At 40.4% G+C, this 7,526-nt stretch overlaps 1 pseudogene; it reads right to left on the bottom strand.

Annotated features, from left to right (window-relative positions):
* Positions 1 to 4,184: 4,184 nt before the first annotated feature.
* On the bottom strand, positions 4,185 to 5,129 carry LOC131507585 (eukaryotic translation initiation factor 4E type 2-like; annotated as a pseudogene).
* Between the last annotated feature and the right edge of the window lie 2,397 nt (positions 5,130 to 7,526).

The following is a 7,526-nucleotide window of genomic DNA, read 5'->3' as shown; positions in this document are numbered from 1 at the left end:
CCATATCATTCAGTAATTCCAATCCTGGGTACTTATCCCAAGAAAATGAAAACACTAACTGGAAAAGATATCTGCGCCCCTGTGCTTATTGTAGTGTTATTTACAACAGCCAATATATGGAAACAACCCAAATGTCTATTGATCGATGAATGGATAAAGATGTGGTATATATATATATATATATATATATATATATATATACATACATACATATATATGTGTATATATATATATACACACACACACACATATATATACACATATATATGTATATACATAAACATGTGGTATATATGTATATGAAGTTTGGAATATTATTTAGCCAGAAAAAAGAAGGCAACCCAACCACTTGAAACAACAGGGATAAACTTCGAGGGCAGTATGCTAAGTGAAATGAGTCAGACAGAGAAAGGCAAATACCATATGATCTCATTTATATGTAGAATCTAAAACAAAGAAAAACAGAAACACGACAAAAACTGGGTTCAAAGATGAAAGAACAGATTGGTGGTTGCCAGAAGTGAGGGGTGGGAGGAGCGTGAGTAGAATCAGTAAAGGAAGTCAAAAGGTACAAACTTCCATTTGTAAGATAAATATAAACTTGGGGATATAATGTACAGCATGGTGGCTATACTTAATAATACTGCATTGCATATTTGAAAGTTGCTAAGAGAGCAAATTTTAAAAGTTCTCATGAGAAGAAGAATAAATTTTGTAACTCAGTATGGTGATAGATGATAAGTAGACTTACTGAGGTATCATTTTACAAGATATACACATATCAGATCATTATGTTGTACACCTGAAACTAATATAATGCCATGCCAATTATACCTCAATTAAAAAAAAAATCCCTAGCCCCTGAGATTGGTCAGAATTGCACCAATCAGAATGAAGCGTGAGGGTGTGATACTGGGAAGGGGCCTTGGGAGAGAAGATCTCTTGTTGTAATCACTTTGTTTACATGAGGGAAGTCAGTCTGAGAATGAAACCAATGTGGAAGAGACCAGGGTTGTGAAAATCAAGGAATTACAGGATGGGAGCCCTCATCAAACTTAGCCTGAAATCTTCCCTGGGCCTTTTCAGTTAAATGAGCCAATACATTACATTTACCATTTAAGCCAGTTTGAATTAGATTTTCTGTTGCTACAACCAAAATTACCCTAATCAATGCATGTGTATCTCCTCTCTTTTAAAACTACACTTATCTCCTCACCTCTAAGAAGGTTTCTATAATTGACCCTCTGCATCCTTATGTTACACTTGCCTGTTGAACGTTCTGCATTACCTGGCATATGCTATACTTTTTGCACCTAATAACAACTTATTATTAGTGTTTTCATAGCCTATTTTTCATTCTTTTTTTTCTTTCAGTCTGTGTCCTTATATTTCAAGTGTATTTCTTGGGGGGCCTGGGTGGCTCAATTGGTGAAACGTCTGACTCGATTTCAGTTCAGGTCATGATCTTGTGGTTCATGCATTTGAGCCCTGCATCAGGCTCTGCACTGACACTGCAGGGCCTGTTTCGGATTCTCTGTCTCCTGCTCTCTCTCTCTCTCTGCCCCTCCCCTGCTCGTACGCATACTGTCTCAGAAACAAATAAATACATTAAAAAAAATGGAGTGTGTTTCTTACAAACAGCATATAAAAGAGTCTTTTTTTTTTGTTAAAATCTAGTCTGACCATTTCTATTGGAGAGTTATACCATTTGTATTAAATTAATAACTGATATGGTGGATTCACTAGTTGTTAATTTTTTTTTTAATTTTTTTTTAACGTTTATTTATTTTTGAGACAGAGAGAGAGCATGAACAGGGGAGGGTCAGAGAGAGGGAGACACAGAATCCGAAACAGGCTCCAGGCTCTGAGCTGTCAGCACAGAGCCCGACGCGGGGCTTGAACTCACTGGCCGCGAGATCATGACCCGAGCCGAAGTCGGCCGCTTAACCGACTAAGCCACCCAGGCGCCCCACTAGTTGTTAATTTTAAAAAATATTTCATCTGTTCTTTATTTCTTTGTTTCTTTGTTCTTCCTTTCCACTCTATTATTATTATCATCATCATCATCATCATCATATAACTTAGTATTCCATTTTATTTCCTCTACTGACTTTCTAGTAATACCTCTTGGCATTACTTTTAGTGGTTACTAAAGTTTGTGATATGCATTCTTAACCAATCCTTATTGTAATGTTTAATAAACAATGTAAGAACTTACTACAGTGTAGTTCCATTTATTATCCTTCTGACAGTATGCTATTGTTGTCATATTTTTTTTCTCATCTACTATAATACATTGCTATTATATTGACTTTTAACAGTCAATAGTCTTCTAAAAAAACATTTTTTAAAAGACTATGTTACATTTGTTCACATCTGTGCTCTTTACATTGACCTTCATGGGTATCTTCTGGAGTCATTCCCTGCAGCTCGAAAAATTTGCTCTAGTATTTCTTCATAGTGCAGGTGTTTAAGGGACAAGTTCTCGTTTCTGGTTTGATTTTGTGTTCATTTAAAAAAATTTTTTTTAAGTAGGCTTCACACTCAGTATGAAGCTCGATTAGGTGTTTGAACTCACAACCTTGAAATCAAGACCGGAGCTGAGATCAAGAGCTGGACACCTTACTGGCTGAGCCACCCAGGAACCCCTTGGGTTCATCTTTTAAAGGATATTTTCACTGGGTATAGAATTCTAGCTTGACTACCCTTTTCTCAGATATCATTCTATTGTGTTCTGGCTGCCATTTTTTCCTGATGAGAAGTCAACTAACATTTTTATTTTTGTCCTCCTAAGTATCATTGTCCGATTCCCCCCAAGCTGGTTGCTTTTAAGATGTCTCCATGTATAGTTCTCTTTTCATTTATGTCACTTATTGTTTACTGAGATTCTTGAATATATGGGTTGGTTTCTTTCATCAGCTTTGGAAAATTCTTTGACATTACCTCTTCAAACATTTCTTTTCGCCCCAGTCTCTCCTCACTTCCTAGATTCCAGCTATCTAAATGCTAGATTATTTAATATTGCTCCATAGGTCTCTGGTCTCTCTTTGTTCTATTTTTTTTTCTCTCACAATTTCATTCTTTCTTCAGTTTGGATAATTTCTATTGGCCTATCTTGGGGTTGACTAGTTCTTTTTCCTTTGAAATATGTCTGTTAAGGTCGTCCATTGCATAGTTCATTTTATTTTATTTTTTTTTAGAGTTTATTTATTTATTTTGAGAGAGAGAGAAAGAGAGAGAATACATGGAAGAGGGGCAGAGACAGAGAGAAAATCCCAAATGGGCTCTGCACTGTCAGCACAGAGCCCAACGTGGGGCTTGATTTTTACAAACCACGAGATCATGATCTGAGCTGAAATCAGCTCATTGGTGCATGCTTAACCAACCGAGCCACTCAGGTGCCTGCACAGTTCATTTTAGATACTATAATTTTTTTTAAGTTCTCTTTTTAAAGTTTCCATTTTTCTGCTGAAATTCTCCATCTCTTTGCTCATTTTGTTCACCCTTTATCCAAATTCTTTAACATATTTGTAAATAGTTATTTAAAAATTCTTCTCTGCTAATTCCAACACTCGGGTTACCTGTGAGCCCGCTTTCATTACTTTTTCCTCTTGATTAGAGGTCATATTCTCCCACTTTTTCACATGTCTTGTCATTTTTGTTTTTAGGCATTTTGTGTACGTTTGTTTGTAAGTAATATTTACCCCCAGAAAAGGCAATGCCCTTTCCTCTAGCAGCAAGCCAGTGTGAGGGGCTGATCTCTTCAGTCTACACGGAGTTCGGGGTTGGCACTTTTGTTAGTTTCAGTTCAGTTCACCTCTGGTCTCCGATGTCTTGAGTGTGATCAGCTTCTTCCCTCCAGCAGGGCTTTGAAATCTAAGCACTACGAAACAATGAGATCTCCGAGCTTTCTGGGAGAGCCATCAGTCTCTTGTGCCACAGAAGTCAAGCAGGTAATTTAAACACATGAAGTCATCCAGTCTTTGTGATCTATCTGGAGGGCAGGGGGAGCCACAGGTCAACTCTGCCCTGTTGTTACCATGCGAAGATTTGGGTCCAGCTTGTCGCTCCCTCTTTTTCTTTTTTCTAAGAGAATCCTGAAATTGAGAACTTTCTCCAAAATTTCCCAATATTTCATGTTGGCAAATAATTCAAAAATTCCTTTTTTTTTTTTTTTGTTTAGCACCATTTATTAAGTGATCTCAGCTGTTGTTGTAGCTGCTGCGTGTCAGCCGGTTCTTAAGACGTAAAATGCTCTTCCAATTCCTCTTGTCCAGGACGGAAGGCTCTTCCGGGTAGCACGCCAACAAAACAAGAGACTCCGATGATGCCAGCTTCAATGATGGTGCCATCCAGGGAGGAAGAGGGTCATGGCGCGCTCAACCGCAGCTTCCAGAGGTTTTGTAAAAGGAGCCTTTGGGGACCCAGGCTGCTTGGCATTTTGATGCTGTTGGTGTGGGTTTTGTACTCCATAATGGTGTTGGGAGGTAGGTTAAGCACTCGCCGAAGCACTCACCGAATCCTGGATTTGGGCTGTGGTTGCTGGGTCACTGGCAGTCTTATTCCATATTGAAATAATGTCCTCCTGAAACCGGACAGAGATCACAGCCCCACACATCTCCTCCCCAGCCATGAACTGTCTCCACAACATGGCCAGGATAAGATTCTCCCAGCGATGGGATGCCAAGCCCTTGCGCAGCCGAATAATCCACTTGCCATGGTTTTTATTTGCATCATCCTCCCACATAGGTTTAATTCCTTCTTTGAAGAGATGGAAGTCACTGTGGCCTGTCAGGTCCCTGGGATGGACCATGTGGCTGTAAAACCACAGAACTGCTCCACAGAGGCAAAGGTGCCGATCTGTTTGATATTCTGTTCATAGCTCTGTGAGCTAGTGGGACGGCCAGGGGTTCTCCTGGAGTACCAGAAAGTATAGTTGTACCTCAGGGGATGCTCTGCGGGTCCAGGGACAACAGCCTTCCTCTTACTGCTGCCCTGACTCTTGTCTCGTTCTGTTTTTTCCTTCTCACCATCTTTCCGTGTGCTGTTTTCTTCATTCTGATCATGGTCCCCACTGTCATCATCTTTCAATGCGTCGAACTTGTTCATCCTCTCACTGCCACCGTGGCCACTGCCTCACAGAGTGACTTCCCAAAAAATTCTTTTATTAAAAAAAATTTATTTTCTATGTTTATTCGTTTTTGAAAGACAGAGAGAGAGACAGAGCACAAGCAGGGGTGGGGTGGAGAGAGAGGGAGACACAGAATCGGAAGCAGGCTCCAGGCTCTGAGCTGTCAGTACAGAGCCCCACGCGGGGCTCGAGCTCACGGACCGCGAGATCATGACCTGAGCCGAAGTCGGACGCTCAACTGACTGAGCCACCCAGGCGCCCCACAAATTGAATTCTTCGTCTTTTCATGCCAAAGTCTTATTTGCTCTTTATAGAGACCTATTTGCTTCAGCTGTTTACCTGGTTGGAATGACCAAGAAAGGACTGTCAGTATCTCTTCCTGCAAACTATGTTAATATTCCTGTTTCTACAAAGTTACCCCGAATATACAGGACTATGGGTGCTGGGGTGCTATATTTTGTAATCAAAACCTAAAAGCCACTCCTTGCTTGTATACCTCTTCACATACATACATGTACTCTGTCCTTCCTACCTCCCACAAGCCCAGACCCACAATCCTGAGCTGAGATGGATGCATTTGATGATGTCTTTATTTCTCCTTCCAAGCTCTGAAAGAAAAACTGGCTAGAAGCCAATGAACATTAAGAACTCATTTCTTGGCAAGCAGCTACCATTATTTGCTCAAAACATATTCAGAGTTGTCACTGTGACAACTTGGGAAGGAGATTAGAATCACTACCATCCTTTCCCATCCCCAGGAACTTTACATTTCAATGCCTCACTCACTGAACGTTTCAGGAATAATCAACAGGACCCAGATTTTTCTCTTTCAGCTTGAAGGCTAGAAGCTTGAATGACAGGGGTGTAAAGTCTTCGAAGATTTGATTAAACCCCTTTTCCCTCTCCTGCCCCTCAATGTGGGCATTCCTGAAGAATCTGTCTTTTTCTTGTTCCACATTCTCTTCCTTAGCGTTCTCGTGTCTCCAGTGGGGTCAACAATTTCTTTTATAAGATCAAGGATTGGGGCACCTGGGTGGCTCAGTCGGTTGAATGTCTGGCTCTTGATTTTGGCTCGGGTCACAATCTCATGGTTTCAAGCCCCACGTTGGGCTCTGTGCTGACAGTGCAGAGCCTGCTTGGGATCCTCTCTCTCTGACCCCATCCCCGCTCTCTCTCTCCCTCTCAAAAAAAAAAAAAAAAAAAAAGAAAAGAAAAGAAAAGATCAGTGATTAACGATTTTATAAAGGATCAATGATTTCCTGCTATAAAATTTGCAGATCTAACATCGCTTTTTTTATGTGTGGCAAAATATACACAACACAAAACTTACCACGTCAACCACTTTTACATGTGTGGTTCAGTGGCACTGATGCATTCACACTGTTGTGCATCCACTGCCACTGTAGGCACCTTATGTGGGTGGAATCACACTTTTGTATTTGTCCTTTTGTGACTGACTTATTTCACTAAGCATAACGCCTTCAAGTTTCATCCATGTTGGAGCAGGGGTCAGAATTTCCTTCTTTTTTCATTCTGAATCATATTCATGGTATAGATATGCTACCTTTTGTTTATCTGTCCATCTGTTGATAGACATTTGGGTTGTGTCCACCTTTTGGTTATCGTCAATATAGCAGATATATATAATGCTATGAACATGGATGTACAATATCTATTCTAATGTCTCTTCTAGCAAGCTCTGTCCTGAACACCACGTTTCCTTTCCTTTCCTTTTATTTTATTTTATTTTTGTTTTTTTATATTAAATATAATTTATTGTCAAACTGGTTTCCATACAACACCCAGTGCTCATCCCAGCAGGTGCCTTTCTCAATGCCCATCACCCACTTTCCCCTCCCTCCCACCCCTCATCAACCCTCAGTTTATTCTCAGTTTTTAAGAGTCCCTTACAGTTTGGCTCTCTCCCTCTCTCTCTTTTTTTTCCCCCTTTCCCCTCCCCATGGTCTTCTGTTAAGTTTCCCAGGATCCACATAAGAGTGAAACCATATGGTATCTGTCTTTCTCTGTATGGCTTCTTTCACTTAGCATCACACTCTCCAGTTCCATCCACGTTGCTACAAAAGGCCATATTTCATTCTTTCTCATTGCCACGTAGTATTCCATTGTGTATATAAACCACAATTTCTTTATCCATTCATCAGTTGATGGACATTTAGGCTTTTCCCATAATTTGGCTATTGTTGAAAGTGCTGCTATAAACATTGGGGTACAGGTGCCCCTATGCATCAGCACTCCTGTATCACTTGGGTAAATTCCTAGCAGTGCTATTGCTGGGTCATAGGGTAGGTCTATTTTTAATTTTTTGAGGAACCTCCACACTGTTTTCCAGAGCGGCTGTGCCAGTTTGCATTCCCGCCAGCAGTGCAAGAGGGTT

The sequence above is a fragment of the Neofelis nebulosa genome, chromosome 3 (assembly GCF_028018385.1).
Source record: "Neofelis nebulosa isolate mNeoNeb1 chromosome 3, mNeoNeb1.pri, whole genome shotgun sequence".
Taxonomy (NCBI): Eukaryota; Metazoa; Chordata; class Mammalia; order Carnivora; family Felidae; genus Neofelis; species Neofelis nebulosa.
Note: the sequence above shows the minus strand (reverse complement) of the source record. Positions and strands in the feature narration are given on the sequence as shown.